The 17,531-nt window shown below is 42.6% G+C and overlaps 1 protein-coding gene, 1 long non-coding RNA gene and 1 pseudogene across 2 annotated transcripts in view; 2 read left to right on the top strand and 1 right to left on the bottom strand.

The window, feature by feature from the left end:
* RCOR1 (REST corepressor 1) overlaps nucleotides 1–17,531 on the top strand; it is a 130,392-nt gene that overhangs the window by 55,213 nt on the left and 57,648 nt on the right. The window lies entirely within an intron of this gene.
* On the top strand, nucleotides 259–4,334 carry LOC126960087 (uncharacterized). The gene is made up of 2 exons (XR_007727704.1): nucleotides 259–301; nucleotides 986–4,334. It is a non-coding gene; the product is annotated as an uncharacterized LOC126960087 (long non-coding RNA).
* Nucleotides 5,526–6,045, bottom strand: LOC126960086 (60S ribosomal protein L23a-like; annotated as a pseudogene).

Here is a 17,531-nt window from a genome sequence, read left to right as displayed (position 1 = left end):
ACCTCAAGCGATCCACCCACCTCAGCCTCCCAAAGTGCTGAGATTACTCCCACAGCGCCTGCTCAGAAAAATTTTCTCTTCTCTTCTCTCCTCTCCTCTCCTCTCCTCCCCTCCCTCCTCCCTGCTCCCTCCTCCCTGCTCCCTGCTCCCTGCTCCCTCCTCTCTCCCTCTCTCCTCTCTCCTCTCTCCTCTCTCCTCTCTCCTTTTTCTCTTTTTCTGAGACCAGGTCTCGCTCTGTTGCCTAGGATGGAGTGCCCTGGCACAATCTCAGCTCACTGCAACCTCCGCCTCCCAGGTACAGGTGATTCTCCTGCCTCAGCCTCCCAAGTAATTGGGATTACAGACGTCTGCCACCACGCCCAGCTAATTTTTGTATTTTTAGTAGAGATGGGGTTCATCATGTTGGTGAGGCTGGTCTTGCACTTCTGACCTCAAGCGATCCACTCACCTCAGCCTCCGAAAGTGCTGGGATTACTCCCACAGCGCCTGCTCAGAAAAATTTTCTCTTCTCTCCTCTCCCCTCCCCTCCCCTCCCCTCCCCTCCCCTCCCCCTTCTCTCTTCTCTCTTTTTTCTCTTTTTCTTTTTTTTTTTTTTTTTTTTTTGAGACGGAGTCTTGCTCTGTCACCCAGGCTGGAGTGCAGTGGCCGGATCTCAGCTCACTGCAAGCTCCGCCTCCCGGGTTTGCGCCATTCTCCTGCCTCAGCCTCCCGAGTAGCTGGGACTACAGGCGCCCGCCACCTCGCCCAGCTATTTTTTTGTATTTTTTAGTAGAGACGGGGTTTCACCATGTTAGCCGGGATCGTCTCTCGATCTCCTGACCTCGTGATCCGCCCGTCTCGGCCTCCCAAAGTGCTGGGATTACAGGCTTGAGCCACCGCGCCCGGCCATTTTCTCTTTTTCTGAGACCAGGTCTCGTTCTGTTGCCCAGGATGGAGTGCCCTGGCACAATCTCAGCTCACTGCAACCTCCGCCTCCCAGGTTCAGGTGATCCTCCTGCCTCAGCCTCCCAAGTAATTGGGATTACAGACGCCTGCCACCACGCCCAGCTAATTTTTGTATTTTTAGTAGAGGTGGGGTTTCACCATGTTGGTGAGGCTGGTCTCAACCTCCCAACATCAGGTGATCCACCCGCCTCGGCTTCCCAAAGTGTTGGGATTACAGGCGTGAGCCACTGTGCCCGGCCTTCCTTTTTAAAAAGGTTTTTCTGACCAGGTGCGGTAGCTTTAATCCCTGTGTGTAAGACCAGGCACGGTGGCTCATGCCTGTGATCCCAGCACTTTGTGAGGCCAAGGTGGGCAGATCACTTGAGGCACAGGAATTGCTTGAACTAGGGAGGTAAGAAGTTGCAGTGAGCCAAGATCACACCATTGCACTCCAGGCTGGATGAGACTGAGACTCTGAAAAAAATAAAAATAATAAAAATGGTGTTCTTACATTTATGACTTGAGTTATGGAAAGTTTTTAGAGTGTGACTTTTTTCTTAGGAACAGGATGGCTACCTACCTACCCCCAACCCTTTCGTGTATGCTATGGATTATCAGACCCCTCACTTGGGTTCCCCTTACATCACCAAGGTGTGCTTGTCAGTACCAAGAAACCAACACTGATACATTACTAAGTTCCACATTTTATTTAGATTCCACTGGTTTTCCCATTAATATCCATTTCTGTTTTAGAATCCAGTCCAGAGTACTGTATGCATTGCATTTAATTATGATGTCTCCCCAGTTTGCTGTTTTTCACATGATTAGACTAGAGTTATGCATTTGGGGAATTCATATTGTTGGAGTGGTGGGGGGTGTAGTGCATGCTACACCATGATTTATTGCTGATAATGTTAATCGTGGCCAAGGTTATGTTTTTCTACTGTATACACTCAGCACCTTCCATACTTATTTTTTTGGAAACAAGTTAGTAAGTCCAACCTACACCTTCCATACTTATTTTTTTGGAAACAAGTTAGTAAGTCCAATCTACACTCCAGTCAGGGGGATTTAAGCTCCATCTCCTGGAGGGGAGTGGGGAATATTTACATAAATTACTTGAAATTCTCCCACAAGGAAGCTGCTTTTTCTAGGGAAGGTCTTTGCCCATTATTCTACTGGCTTACTGGACTTCTTATTTGACTTTTTAAAAAGAACCTCTTTAGATAAGACCTCCATAAGTACTTGGATAAATTACTGCAATTTTATATTTGCTTATGAACAAGTGGAGTTTTGTTGATGCAGGGTTGCATGGCCTTCACTATCAAAACAAATGTCTCATCTGATCAGCGTTTGTAAATAGTGAGGTACCAGCATCATTAGGGCTCATAAAGTCTTCCATTTTTATTTTGGCTATTCTGGTGGTGCGTAACATAATACTAACAACAATAAAAATTCATCTTATTTTACTGGAAATTCCTACAGAGTGACAGAATACCAGACAAGGAACCAATTCTGGCACAGTTACATGTCAAACAAGAAAGCTCTGGGAATGTAATAATGTAATACAGTGTGATCGAGAGAGCTCTGGGCTGGAATAGGCATGGGGTCCTTGACACCATCACCTCTGCCAAGACACTTCATGTGTATGGTTTCCCAACCTTTAAGTAAACTCTATTTGTGAAGTTCTTTGTATCTTTAATAGTTTCTAGAGTTGCTTGAATTTGGGAGAACTTCTTGCAAGGGTAATGTGAAGTAGTATCACATGGACAGTAATGGAGAGGTATCTCCTGCTGCCATTTATATAATAATTTTCAATTTGGAGGCAGAGAGAGGAGGCAGAAAGTTTGGTAAGGACATTATTACAACCTGAATAAGCCACTTAGAGCCTAGATCAGTGTTTGGGAATGTAGGAGAAGACAGCCATAGTCAAGAAGTGTGAAGTAGTTAATGTTGAGTTGTTTTTAGGTGGTTTTTCTGTTCTTTTTACTCCAAACACTGACTTTCATAATAAAATAAATAATCTGGTGAGTCGCATGCTCATGGTGTGCTGAGGCATTTAGCCAAGCACTTTATGTATGTATTATCTCATTTAATTCTGTCACTATGGGGTAGAGATTGTCTTTAACCACCGGTTTCAAACGAGAAAGCCCTGTTTGAAATCATTTTTCCAGTGTATTTAAATGTTGTAGGTGCACACCTAGAATTTCAAACTGATGGTCTGAGTTCTGAGCCCATCTGTTTAATTCATCCTAGTGGGTTATCTTATGGATATGCTGATTTTAGTAAAGCAACTCTAAGAATGTGATATACATTATGAGTGATACTTGTGGTTTGAATTTTTTTTTTAACAACATGAAATTTTGAAGATATTTTGCATAGATTTGCTTTTGGGTAAAACCTTTTTTTTTTTTTTCCCCATATCTTCTGTAATTAATTTCTTTTTCCCCCCTTTTGGGATGGGGTCTTATTCTGTCACCCAGGCTGGAGTGCAGCTTGATGTATAATCATGGCTTACTGCAGCCTTGGACTCCTGGGCTCCAGCAATCCTCCCACCTGAGCCTCCCAAGTAGTAAAAGTACAGGAGCGCAACATCATGCCCTGTAGAGACGGAGTCTTGCTGTGTTGTGTTGCCCAGGCTGATCTCTTAACTGCTGGCCTCAAGTGATTCTCCCCACTTGGCCTCCCACAGTTTGATTAGAGGTGTGAACCACCGTGCCCAGCCCAAATTAACTTTTTAACCTATTCTAAATCAAGAAGAAAATAGATGTGTCTTTTCTGGGACTAGTAATAAGAAATTGATAGCATCTGATTTTTGGCTGTTGTTAAAAAGTGTGATTATTACCATACTGGTAGGCTAAGAAAGAGATTGCATGGTAAGTTTCATCCTTTCATCTTCAAACATAATGTTATTAAGGATAGAGATATTTCCTTAGTATGGGGTGACTTGTGTAAATTACTATCTCATAAATTGGTTCAGATTAGTTTTTAAAAAGGGTAAAAGTGTATATTAGTGATACTGCTCAGCTCTTTTTCAAAGGGATAAACCACTGTGAAGAGAGAAGGTTGGGGTAGAAGTCTAATAAAATCCTCACAAATCTGGATTAGTAACAGAAAAGTCAGTTATAGGCCAGGTGTGGTGGCTCATGCTTATAATCCCAGCACTGTGGGAGGCTGAGGCAGGTGGATTGCTTGAGCCCAGGAGTTCGAGACCAGCCTGGGCAGCATGGTGAAACCCTTTCTGTACTAAAAGTACAAAAAACAAGCTGGGTGTGTAGTCCTAGCTAACTTGGGAGGCCGAGGTGGGAGGATTGCCTCAGCCCAGGAGGCGGAGGTTGCAGTGAGTCGAGATTGTACCGCTGCACTCCAGCCTGGGCAGCCGGCTGAGAACTTGTCTCAAAAAAGAAAGAGGCCGGGCGCGGTGGTTCAAGCCTGTAATCCCAGCACTTTGGGAGGCCGAGGCGGGCGGATCACAAGGTCAGGAGATGGAGACCACAGTGAAACCCCGTCTCTACTAAAAATACAAAAAATTAGCCGGGCGCGGTGGCGGGCGCCTGTAGTCCCAGCTACTCAGGAGGCTGAGGCAGGAGAATGGCGTGAACCCAGGAGGCGGAGCTTGCAGTGAGCCGAGATCGCGCCACTGCACTCCAGCCTGGGCAACAGCGTGAGACTCCGTCTCAAAAAAAAAAAAAAAAAAAAAAAAAAAAAAAGAAAGAAAGAAAGAAAAGTCACTTATAATTATGTGGGCTTTAAAAAACCTGACTGATAGTGCTCTGTTTCTAGTTTCACCAAAAAATAGGTAGTAATTCCATCCTCTTTCATGAAACTACAGTATGTCATTGACTTTCTGTTCTCAACATTTCAAAACCTTGTAAGACTCAGAGGGAAAAAATAGTTTCTCAGTAAGAAAAATTTAGTCAACAGTGTAATTATGTATTAAGTGCTTTAGGAAAAGCAGTGGGGGAAAGTATTTCCTAGAATATTAGGTCTCTCATTAGAGGTGAGCAGAGGGAGTTCCTTCAGAACAGGACAGGCATATCTGCAGGTGAAGTAGGATAAGACTATATCCTACTTCACCTATAGCATATGTAGTTATGCTTATGGAAACATAATTTGAATTGGACATGAGTTTTTGTTTGTTTTGAGGCAGAGTCTTGCTCTGTTGCCCAGGCTGTATTGCAGTGGCACGATCATGGCTCACTGCAGCCTTGAACTCTTGGGCTCAAGGAGTTCACCCACCTCAGCAACCCAAGTAGCTGGAACTACAAGTGTGAGCCACAATGCCTCGCTATTTTTTTTATTTTTTGTAGTGACAGGGTCTCACTTTGTTGCCCAGGCTGGTCTCAAATTCCTGACCTCAAGCAGCCCTCCAGCCTTGGCCTCTCGAAGTACTGGGATTTCCAGGCGTGGGCACTGCGCCCTGCCTGTGAGTTGTTAGATTAGGTGATTCTGTAGTATGCAGCACTTTGTTGTCATTTGCCTGTTGTACTTTACGTATGGTTTTCCCAAGTCATTAAATGTACATAGTTCTGCAACTTTTTATTTTTATTTTTCTGGTGAAAAGATATACATATATTTAGAATTAGCCAGCTGGACTCAGTTTAGATGATCCCAGTTTTGTTGGCAACATCCCAAGCATCATAATCAGGAGCTGGTTGAACGTATGCCTCCTTCTCCCTATCAGGCTGAATCAGGGAGTTGACCATGGCCACATCAGGGTCACAGAGCTTCTTCACAGCCTGTTTGATCTGGCGCTTGTTGGCTTTAACATCCACAGTGAACACAGGTGTGTTGTTGTCGTCTCTCTTCTTCATGGCAGACTCAGTGGTCGGCGGCAACTTGATGGTGGTGTAGTGGTCAAGCTTGTTTCTCCTGGGGGCGGTCTTCTGAGGATATTTGGGCTGCCCCTGGAGTTGCAGTGTTTTGGGCTGCTGGAAGGTGCGTGATGTGTGGATCTTTTTTTTTCAGCTGTGGATGCCTTTCAACACTGCCTTCTTGGCCTTCAAAGCCTTTGCTTTGGCTTTGGCTTTGGCTTTAGGAGGGGCAGGAGCTTCCTTCTTTGCTTTTGGTGCCATCTTGTGAAAAGGGCTCTGTAGCTTTTAATGTGTACAGTTTCCACAATACGGTTGTACCAGATTATGAGATTATGTTGGACATTTGAGTTCTTTCCAATTTATTGCTGTTTTCAGCAGCATTTGATGAATAACTTTGTAGGTAAGTTTTTGCATAGCTTTATGAATATTTTCTTTTGGGATAAATTGCTGGAGGCTTGGGTAAACTTTGCCAAACTACCCTTCAGAAAGCCTGAACTTATGTACAGTACACTTATGATACGGTTTGGCTCTGTGTCCCCACCCAAATCTTATCTTGTAGCTCCCATAACTCCCACATGTTGTAGGAGGGACCAGGTGGTAGATAATTGAATCATGAGGCCAGCTCTTTCCTGTGCTTTTCTCTTGATAGTGAATGAGTCTCACGAGATATCTGATCGTTTTACAAAGGGGAGTTTCCCTGCACAAGTGCTCCTCTCTGCCTGCTGCCATCCATGTAAGACCTTACTTGCTACTCCTTGCCCTATGCCTTGACTGTGAGGTTTCCCCAGTCACATTGAACTGTTAAATCCAGTTAAACTTACTCTTTGTTTTGTAAATTGCCCAGTCTCTGGTATATCTTTATCAGCATTGTGAAAACACACTAATGCAACTTCTCTCATCATTTTTACTGGACAGGGTTTCTGTGTTCCCTTCTAACATCCTGTTTTGCCAGACTTTTGCAAAGAATTCCATATTGTCTTTTTTCCTAACTCAACCTTTTATAAGGAACTCTTACAACATTAGTGTAAAGGTGTGTCCTTAGCTGGTGGTACAGTAGTTAGAAGTTTTCTTTGGGTCATGGTGATGTTGGGAATAATTGTGTTATAGGATAATCTGGGCCCTCTGTATTTAAGATTGTGGTGCCTGACCATCAGTCAGACTGTAGCTTCAGGGCTTTTGTTTCTCTTGGATTGCTTGGTGGTGAAATGTCAATACAGCCTTGTCCATTCTGATTAGTGTGTTACATTACTGATAGGACAGTGTTAGGAGAAATAGGAGAAACCTGAGCCTAAAACATTTCACTGTGAAATTAATTGGTCTCTGAAGTGTTTTGTCTTTGTTTTGGTTTGAGGATCATATGTGGCTAAATTACATTGGTGGTAAATGATAAGCTTGTTATATTGATAACATGGAAGAAAAGTGTTTGTGGTTCCTCTTAGAGAAAATCGATTCCCAGTCCAAGACACCTGTGAGTCCAAGAGAATGAGAGAAGATGTTATTAGTTAGAAACTGACTATACAATTGCAGTTTCTAGTGCAGAATTAACTTCAGTAGCATTTGATTAGCATCTAACTTCCTTCTTGGGGAATCAGAAAAGGGACACAGATTAGGCTTTAGCTGAGCTCAGATTACTGAACAGTGATTGAGCCAGTTCTATTATTTATTTTTATTTTTTGAGACAGAGTCTCACTATGTCACCCAGGCTGGAATGCAGTGGTGCAATCTTGGCTCATGTCAACCTCTGCCTCCTGGGTTCAAGTGATTCTCATGCCTCAGCCTCTCCAGTAGCCTCTCGAGTAGCTGGAATTATAGGTGTGAGCCACCACAGCTTGGTTTTTTTTTTTTTTGGCATTTTTAGTAGAGCCAGGTTTTCACCATGTTGGCCAGGCTGTTCTTAAACTCTTGACCTCAAATGATCTACCCACCTCAGCTTCCCAAAGTGCTGGGATTACAGGTGTGAGCCACCATGCCTGGCCTTGAGCCAGTTCTAAGGGAAATTATTCATTTATTTTTGTCAGCTTGTAATATTGCAAATCATAGTATTTTTGAAATAACCTACCCATGGGAATAGAGTTTATGCCCTTAAAGGGGAGAGTGCTATTATAAAGAAAGGTACAAGAAGAGAGGGAGTGGGTGGCATTCCAGAGATCAGGGCTACATGAGTTGCTGCCCAGCCTACTTGGTTCTCAAACTTGTCAGTCTGGATTGCTGTGTTGAAGGAAAGGGAATAGAACAATGTACTTACTCCCTTTCTAAAATTTTCATTAATTGTTTACCTAACCTATGTTATGTATATTAATTTACTTAACATTTACGAAGTACTTATAATATGCTAGACACTGAAGGTACCAAGGTCTGAAAGATGTCAAATAATAGAGGAGAAAGGAAATAATAATTGCTATTATTGATCAGGTATTAAGTACAGACTGTTCTTGACTTAAATGGTCAACTTAGGATTTTTCAACTTTTTTTTTTTTTTTTTTTTGAGACGAAGTCTCGCTCTGTCGTCCAAGCTGGAGTGCAGTGGCGCGATCTTGGCTCACTGCAAGCTCCGCCTCCCAGGTTCACGCCATTCTCCTGCCTCAGCCTCCCGAGTAGCTGGGACTACAGGCGCCTGCCACCTCGCCCGGCTAGTTTTTTGTATTTTTAGTAGAGATGGGGTTTCACCGTGTTAGCCAGGATGGTCTCGGTCTCCTGACCTCGTGATCCTCCTGCCTCCACCTCCCAAAGTGCTGGGATTACAGGCATGAGCCACCACACCCGGCTGGATTTTTCAACTTTAAGATGGTACAAAAGTGCTACACATTCAGTAGAAACTGTATTTTGAATTTTGATCTTTTCCTTGGCTAGCAGTATGTGGTGTGATATCCTTACATGAGATATTCAGCGCTTTTTTTTTTTTTTTTTTTTTTTGAGACAGAGTTTCACTCTTGTTGCCCAGGCTGGAATGCAATGGTGCAATCTCACTGAAACCTCTGCCTACCAGATTCAAGTGATTTTTCTGCCTCAGCTTCCCAAGTAGCTGAGATTACAGGCATGCACCACCATGCCCGACTAATTCTGTATTTTTAGTACAGATGGGGTTTCTCCATGTTAGTCAGGCTGGTCTCAAACTCCTGACCTCAGGTAATCCACCCACCTCAGCCTCCCAAAGTGCTGGGATTACAGGTATGAGCCACCGCACCTGGCCTCAACACTTTTTTTTTTTTTTTAAATCAGTCTTTGTTAGATGGCCTTGCCCAACTACAGGCTAATATAAGTGTTCTGAGCATATTTAAGGTAGACTAGGCTCTGATGCCCATTAGGTTAGGTGTATTAAGTGCGTTTTTGGAGTAAAATATTTTCAATTTGTGATGCATTTGTCAGGACTAACACTGTTGTAAGCTGAGGAGCATCTGTATGTACCAGGTACTTACTTAATAGGTGGCCTTTCTAATCCTCATAGAAACCCATGCAAGGTAGGCATTATCCTCTCCATTTTTCTTTAGGATTAGTGAAGCTAAGTAGCTTGTTCATCATCACTCAACAACAAAGTGGTTATAATCAGATTCAGGTCCACTATGGGACTGAGTCCCAGATGTGAGCTCAGATCCTGACCAGTGTTAAGGATCTAAGTGCAAGTGACTTAACTCCTCTTTTCAAATGTGGACTACAACAGTTCTTATCTCATAGGGTTTTTTTGGTGCATGTTATGTGACAGATAGGTGAAGTGGTTAGCCCAGTTACTGGCACATAGTAATAGTTAATATGGCCGGGCGCGGTGGCTCAAGCCTGTAATCCCAGCACTTTGGGAGGCCGAGACGGGCGGATCACGAGGTCAGGAGATCGAGACCATCCTGGCTAACACAGTGAAACCCCGTCTCTACTAAAAAATACAAAAAAATAGCTGGGCGAGGTGGCGGGCGCCTGTAGTCCCAGCTACTCGGGAGGCTGAGGCAGGAGAATGGCGCAAACCCGGGAGGCGGAGCTTGCAGTGAGCTGAGATCCGGCCACTGCACACCAGCCTGGGCGACAGCGCGAGACTCCCTCTCCAAAAAAAAAAAAAAGACAGGACGAGATGAGAAACTGTGAAGTTGGAAACTGAAGGTTAATGGCGGAAGGGTTGGAGAGCGATGGATTTGAGAAAAATTGAAGGGATTAGTGGATGGGGCTCAGTGGGTTTTGCAGAGTGTGTGTGCTCGAGTGCTAGTAGCAGAGGAGGGGACTCCAAGATGACTTGCAGCTGTATCGCTGGGAGTTGGTGACTATACAAGTGATAGTGTTAATTTTTTTAGATAAACAAGAAGAAACAGCTTCTTGTTGATAGTGGTAAGGGTGAATGAGAGGGCGATAAGCTGTGTCAGGATGCTTTTTGAGTTCTTGCCTTATATGTGTATTCTGTCTTGAGATATAGATTTAGAGGTCATTACCATAATAAATGTGGTTTGAGAAATTTGCAGTGTTAGGTGTTAATGGCATAGGAAGAGTAATTAATACCAGATGAAAAAGAGGAACCCAGGGAACCCTGATGTTTAAAATAGTGGTAGAGAAAACATGGGGAAAGGTAAACTTTTGTTAAAATCTCTTACTACCATTCATGTGGCCGTTTAGTTCCTCTGCATCACATCTTCTCTTCTGCTCCCCCTGGAGGTGTGAAACACTATCCAGAAAGACAGAACACACTATACATGTTTAGAACATTTCTTCTGAGGATAGTTACTGCTGTGGTGATGCAATTACTGTTGTGGTGATGCTAATGAGAATGAATCTTGCTAAAATTAAGACTCAAGACAGCTGAAGACCTATGGAATCAATTGACCAAATAGCACTACTTCAGGTCAGGTAGGTAGTGGCAGTACAAGAATGAAGAATGGATTCTTTGTTACCAAGGAATTATCTATCTAGTTGGGTATTTACTGGGTAATACAATACAAAATAAGCAGTGGTAACTGGTTATGTGTATGTCAGTTGTGGCATGATAGTTTCTACCTCAGCTAACTGCTGAAGCCCTTTCTGTCTGTCTTCTCTCCCTGTCCAGCTTTGTTCTTGCCTGCCCTTTATTTTTTACAGTCCCTCTCCTTTTTGGGGGTGGGGGTCTAGTGGGAGTATACATACCCCTCATTAACCAACTGCGATATAAGTTTTTTAAAAAAGTTTCTGTTTTTAAAAAGCAAGTGAATAGAGCATTTATTGTGGAGGAAAAAATTTTCAAATAAAAAAATCTGTTTAGCTTTTAAATTTTTGTGAAATCGCTAATCTTTGAGAGGAAAAATGTTTTCCCATAAATTCAGGAGAACATGAGATTTGAGTTTTTAGGGATTTTATAACATGCTTATATTTATTGTAGATTTTAATTCCAGAGAGCTGGTGATTGGAAATTATGGGCCTATTTGTTCCAATGTAAACTTTTAGCATTTAAAAAGGAAGTGATTAGAGAAGAGAGAACCAGACAGTAGGTATATGCTTTTTAGAAAGATACAGATATTTAATGTAATCCCAGCACTTTGAGAGGCCGAGGCTGGCAGATCACCTGAGGTCGGGAGTTTGAGACCAGCCTGACCAATGTGGAGAAACCCCGTCTCTACTAAAAATACAAAATTAGCTGGACGTGGTGGCACATGCCTGTAATCCTAGTTACTTGGGATGCTGAGGCAGGAGAATCGCTTGATCCCGGGAGGCAGAGGTAGCAGTGAGCCGAGATCGCACCATTGCATTCCAGCCTGGGCAACAAGAGTGAAACTCGGTCTCAGAAAAAAAAAAAAAAAAAAAAGATACTTTGGTATTTAAATACCAAAGTTGCTTCTGACTTCCTCATTTTATAGAGCGTGAACTGTTGTCAGTTGAGAATTCTTAAGCCATGTAGCTTAAGTGCTAAAATACTTAATGGATATCATGAGGAGGAAAAATGTTCTTTAAAATCTAGGCTGTGTAGCATAATGGTTAACACCACCAACTCTGGCTTCTGCTGTTTTCATCCCTCTTCCTTAAGCTTCGACTCTCAGCTTCACTGCTCATAGGCGTGATGTTGGGCAGCTTGCTTTGTCTCTCTGTGCTTTAATTTTCTCATCTGTAAAATGGATTGTTGTAAGATTGAAATGAATTGAGGCCTGTCAAAGTACACAGTGCCTAGCACATAGTAAGTATATGTAACTGTTATAGCAATAGTAATCATATGTACTCTTGCCATTCCCTTTGATTTGTATCTTTTTGATTACCCAACATCAGAAGCAAACAATTTTGGAGTCACAAAATGTTTTTTGGTCCCTAACATAATTAAGTTAAATTTACTCATGCTTAACATCTTAGGATATAGTGAAAGTATGGGTGGCCAGTTCATACATTTAGGAATAAGAATTTACCTTTTTTTGTTGTTGTTGTTTTGAGACAGAGCCTTGCTTTGTACCCCAGGCTGGAGTGCAGTGGCGTGACCTCAGCTCATTGCAACCTCTGCCTCCTGGGTTCAAGCGATTCTCGTGCCTCAGCCTCCCAAGTAGCTGAGATTACAGGCGCCCGCCACCACTCCTGGCTAATTTTTGTATTTTTAGTAGAGATGGAATTTCACCATGTTGTCCAGGCTGGTCTTGAACTCCTGACCTCAGGTGATCCACCCATCTTGGCCTCCCAAAGTGCTGGGATTACAGGTGTGAGCCACCACGCCCAGCCCTATCTTATAATTATTGATAGCAAGAAAAGCATATTCACCATTTATTTCAGTTCTGATTGTTTTTGCTGCCACTTCTGTGTTTATCCATTTGACCATTCTCTTTCTTGTCTTCATCTTTCTGTTCTGACTTCAGTCATTGAGGATATGGTTGGACCCTGAATGGTAGAAAAACAACTCCCTCTTCCCCTCCACTCCACAGATCTAACGTGATTTTTTAGGGTGTAGGGGAGAGGGTGCTATGAGAACCTAAGCAGGTGTTCTAATGGCCGTGGAGTAACCTGTCTTCTCTTTCCAGTTAGTTTCTGTGTTTTATTTGTTTGTTTTAAAGAGACAGGATCTCTCCCTGTTGCCCAGGCTAGAGTGCCTCAGGGTGATCATAGCTCACTGCATCCTTGAACTCTTGGGCTCAAGCAATCCTCTAGCCTCACCCTCCCAAGTAGCTGGGACTGCAGGTGCTCACCACCATACCTGGCTAACTTTTAAAAACTTGTAGAGATAGGGTCTCATTGTGTTGCTCAGACTGGCCTTGAAATTCTGGCCTCAGCTGATCCTTCCACCTCAGCCTCCTGAGTAGCCTTGCTTTTAAAATAACAGCTTTACTACGATAAAATTAACAAAACATGCAGTTCACTTATTTAAAATATGCAAGATCCAGTGGCTTTCGGTACATTCAGTTGTGCAGCTCTCACCACAAATCAAATTTAAAACATTCTTATCATCCCATAAGGAAATGCTGTATCTGTTAGCAGGGGCTCCCTGTTATTTCCAAATGCCCCACAGCCTATGGCAATCACTAATCTTTCTGTCTGGACGGTTCATGTAAATAAAATCATACAATAGACTGGATTTTTGTGCATGTGACTGACTGCTTTCACTTAGCATAGTGTTTTCAAATTTCATGCTGAGCATGTGTTAGTATTTTATTCCTTTTCTTGGCAGTATAATGTTCTGTGACAGACATACTGCATTTTTTAATTCAATCATCAGTTGATGGGCATTTGGGTTGTTTCTATCTTTTAGCTGTTGAGTAATGCTGCTATGAAAATTTATATACAAATTATTATGTGGACGTATGTTTTTATTTCTTTGGGCTGTATACCTCGGAGTGGATTTTCTGGGTTATATGATAATCTTTTGAGGAATGGCACCATTTTATATTCCCAACATAAAACAGGCAAAAGAGCAGAATAGACATTTCTCCAGGGCAGATACTCAGATGGCCAATAAACAACCAATATGCTCAACCTCTTTATTCAGGGAAATGTAAATCAAAACCACAGTTAGAGACTACTTCACACCTGCTAGCTAGAATCAAAAAGTCAGATAATAACAAGTGTTGGTGAGGATGTGGAGAAATTGGAACCCTCATACCCTGTAAGTTGCTGTTGTGCTTCCAAACAGTTGACAAGTAAAATATGACATTGTAGAGTGAGAAATAGCTCAGAGTTTCAGAGTAGAACTGAAAATATACTAGAAGAGTATTTTCCTTACTGTTGGACTAGATGATTTTAAATTTGAACACAGGTAGCATCAAATCATACAGTGAAGGATTTCTCTGTCATTCTTAAAGTTTTGGATATATACAAGCAATGTACACAAAATAGTATTTGTCTGCTTAGCACTGGGATTTGCAAAGAACAGTGAAATATTATAATGTTACAAAGCAAGATCTTTCTCTCTTTAAATGCCTGTTAATCTGGTTTTAAGAATATCTTCATTGTACACATCTTATTCTTTAAATGTACCCTATAACTGATAGTACCAATTTTATATTTTCAACATTCAAGTTATGATGTTATACATTTCCTTTAACTTGCTTTTTCTATTCAGACTGGTTGATAGCTGTAGATCTGATTTTGTTTTCTGTATTTAATTCCCTTGAAGTCACATACCACGGTTTATCCAATCCCTGTTGATTTTTTTTTTTTTTTTGAGACAGAGTTTCGCTCTTGTTGCCCAGGCTGGAGTGCAATGGCATGATCTCGGCTCACTGCAACCTCCGCCTCCCGGGTTCAAGTGATTCTCCTGCCTCAGCCTCCTAGTAGCTGGGATTACAGGCATGCGCCACCATGCCCGGCTAATTTTGTGTTTTTAGTAGAGACAGGGTTTCTCCATGTTGATCAAGCTGGTCTTGAACTCCCGACCTCAGGTAATCCACCCACTGCAGCCTCCCCAAGTGCTGGGATTACAGGCATGAGCCACCACGCCCAGCCCCTGTTGATGTATTTTAAAGATTTTCCTCTATTTTGGTCCTGTAGACAATTCTGTAGTAACTATCTATGTTACTGTGTAGATAGGGTTCTTTCAGATAAACAGAACTACTAGAATATGTATGGGTGTATCTATGTATACATATATTCAGAGATTTATTTTAAGGAATTGGTTTATGTAGTTGTAGGGGCCTGACAAGTCTGAAATCTGTAGAGCAGGCCTATAGGAAGGAGTTAGGGCCTCAGTCTCAACTTCTGGAAAAATCTCAATTTCTGCTCTTACGACCTTCAGGTGAACTGGATAAGGCCCGCTCATATTATGGAGGGTAATCAAGTGATTATAGATGTTAACCATATCTACTAAATACTTTTCACAGCAACACCTAGATTAATGTTTGATTAAATAACTGGCTACTAGAGTCTAGCCAAGCCGAAACAGAAAACTGAGCAACATGCTGTCCTTCCATGTGCACCTCTTAAAGTCTCTAGACCAGAGACTTTCAGACTTTAAAAAATCTCCACCAATAGTTTATAAACACATGAAACCATATGCTGATGTTTTCTGTTCCTTACTCTTTTTTTAAAATGCTGATTAGGAACCCAAAATTCAATGTGAGTAGATTTGACCAGCAATTTGAAAAACATTGCATATATATGTAGTCTAGAAATGGAAATGCTGGCTTGCCAAGGTATCCATACGTCTACTTTACTATACATTGCCTGTTTTTTCTCTGAAGTAGTTGAACCACTGTATAGCCCCGCTAGCCATGTAAATAAACCTTTCTTTTTTCTTTTTTTTTTTGACGGAGTTTCGCTCTTGTTGTCCAGGCTGGAGCGCAATAGTGCGATCTCAGCCCACCGCAACCTCGACCTCCCAGGTTCAAGCGATTCTCTTGCCTCAGCCTTCCCAAGTAGCTGGGATTAGAGGCATGCGCCACCAAGCCCGGCTAATTTTGTATTTTTAGTAGAGATAGGGTTTCTCCATGTGGGTCAGGCTGGTCTCAAACTCCCGACCTCCCGACCTCAGGTGATCTGCCTACCTTGGCCTCCCAAAGTGCTGGGATTACAGGCGTGAGCCACCGCGCCCAGCCAATAAACCTTTCTTACCCCCTTGATGGCAACTGGTAATTGCAATTTCCTTGTAGACCTAATTATTCCAGATAATTTTTTATTTTTTAAGGGCTTATTTTTTAAGGTCTTTAAAACTTGATAAAAATCAACTTTAAACAAAGTTTAAAGAGTCCTGCGGGCCGGGCGCGGTGGCTCAAGCCTGTAATCCCAGCACTTTGGGAGGCCGAGACGGGCGGATCACGAGTTCAGGAGATCGAGACCATCCTGGCTAACACAGTGAAACCCCGTCTCTACTAAAAAATACAAAAAAACTAGCTGGGCGAGGTAGCGGGCGCCTGTAGTCCCAGCTACTCAGGAGGCTGAGGCAGGAGAATGGCGTAAATCCGGAAGGCGGAGCTTGCAGTGAGCCGATATCCGGCCACTGCACTCCAGCCTGGGCGACAGAGCGAGACTCTGTCTCAAAAAAAAAAAAAAAAGAGTCCTGCCTGTGTTAGCACCTTCAGCAAATATTAGTATCTACCCAGAAATTAATGGCATTTCTTTGTTTTTATTGTATTTATATTTTTATATATTATATATATTTTTTGATTTACGTGTAGCAAAACTGAATAATTTTTGCTGCACTTTTTTGTGAGAGTTAAGATGTGTATACAATACTCTGTCCTTATCCATGAAAGGTATGTTTCGAGGCCCCTGGTGGGTGCCTGAAACTGGGTAGTACTGAACCCTATATATATACTATGGTTTTTCCTATGCATACATACCTATGATAAAGGTTACTTTATAAGTTAGACACACTGAGAGATCAATAATAAAATAGAACAATTATAGCAATATGCCAACATCACCAGCACTTTGGGGGTGTTAGTAAGTAAAATATGGGGGACTTGAATGCAAGTGCTGCGATGCTGTGACCGTCCAGCTGGTAACTTAAGATGGCCGAGTTACTGATGGGCACATAGTACCTCCAGAGGGGATGTGGTGCACAAAGGAATAATGCATGTCCCAGGAGGGACGGCACGAGATTTCAGCATGGTAATCAGAATGGGGCACAATGTAAAATTCAGGAACTGTTTCTGGAATTCTCAATTGAATGTTTTCAGACCACGGTTTATCATGGGTGACTGAAATCACAGAAAGCAAATGCTGATGGGGGCACTACTGGAGTTTCACATAACACCACACAATTAGGATACCAAAGAGCTCCATCTCCTCCAAAAACTCTCTCACACTTTCTTTTTTTTCTTTTTTTTTTTTTTTTTTTTTTTTTTTGAGGCGGAGTCTTCACTCTGTCGCCCAGGCTGGAGTGCAGTGGCGCGATCTCGGCTCACTGCAAGCTCCACCTCCCGGATTTGCGCCATTCTCCTGCCTCAGCCTCCCGAGTAGCTGGGACTACAGGCGCCCGCCACCGCGCCCGGCTAATTTTTTGTATTTTAGTAGAGATGGGGTTTCACCGTGTTAGCCAGGATGGTCTCGATCTCCTGACCTCGTGATCCGCCCGCCTCGGCCTCCCAAAGTGCAGGGATTACAGGCGTGAGCCATCACGCCTGGCCTCTCACACTTTCTTAACCTTCCTCACACTTCTAGCCCCTGGAAACCCTGGATCTATTCATTATCCCTGTACTTTTGCAAGAGTGTCATATGAATGAACTTGTACTGACTTCTCTCACTCACTGTAATGCTTTGGAGATAGGTCTGTGTTGTTGCATATATTAGTAGTTCACTATTTTTATTGCTGTGTACTGTTCCAGTATATGGGTGTACTACAGTTGGTTTATCCATTTGCCCATGGAAGAACATCTGAGTATTTCACAGTTTTTGATAATTGTGAATAACGCTGCCTATGTGTGCCGGATGGTTTTTTTTTGT

Source organism: Macaca thibetana, chromosome 7 (genome assembly GCF_024542745.1).
Source record: "Macaca thibetana thibetana isolate TM-01 chromosome 7, ASM2454274v1, whole genome shotgun sequence".
NCBI classification, from domain to species: Eukaryota; Metazoa; Chordata; class Mammalia; order Primates; family Cercopithecidae; genus Macaca; species Macaca thibetana.
The sequence above is the reverse complement of the archived record's forward strand: the minus strand, read 5'-3'. Positions and strand labels throughout refer to the sequence as shown.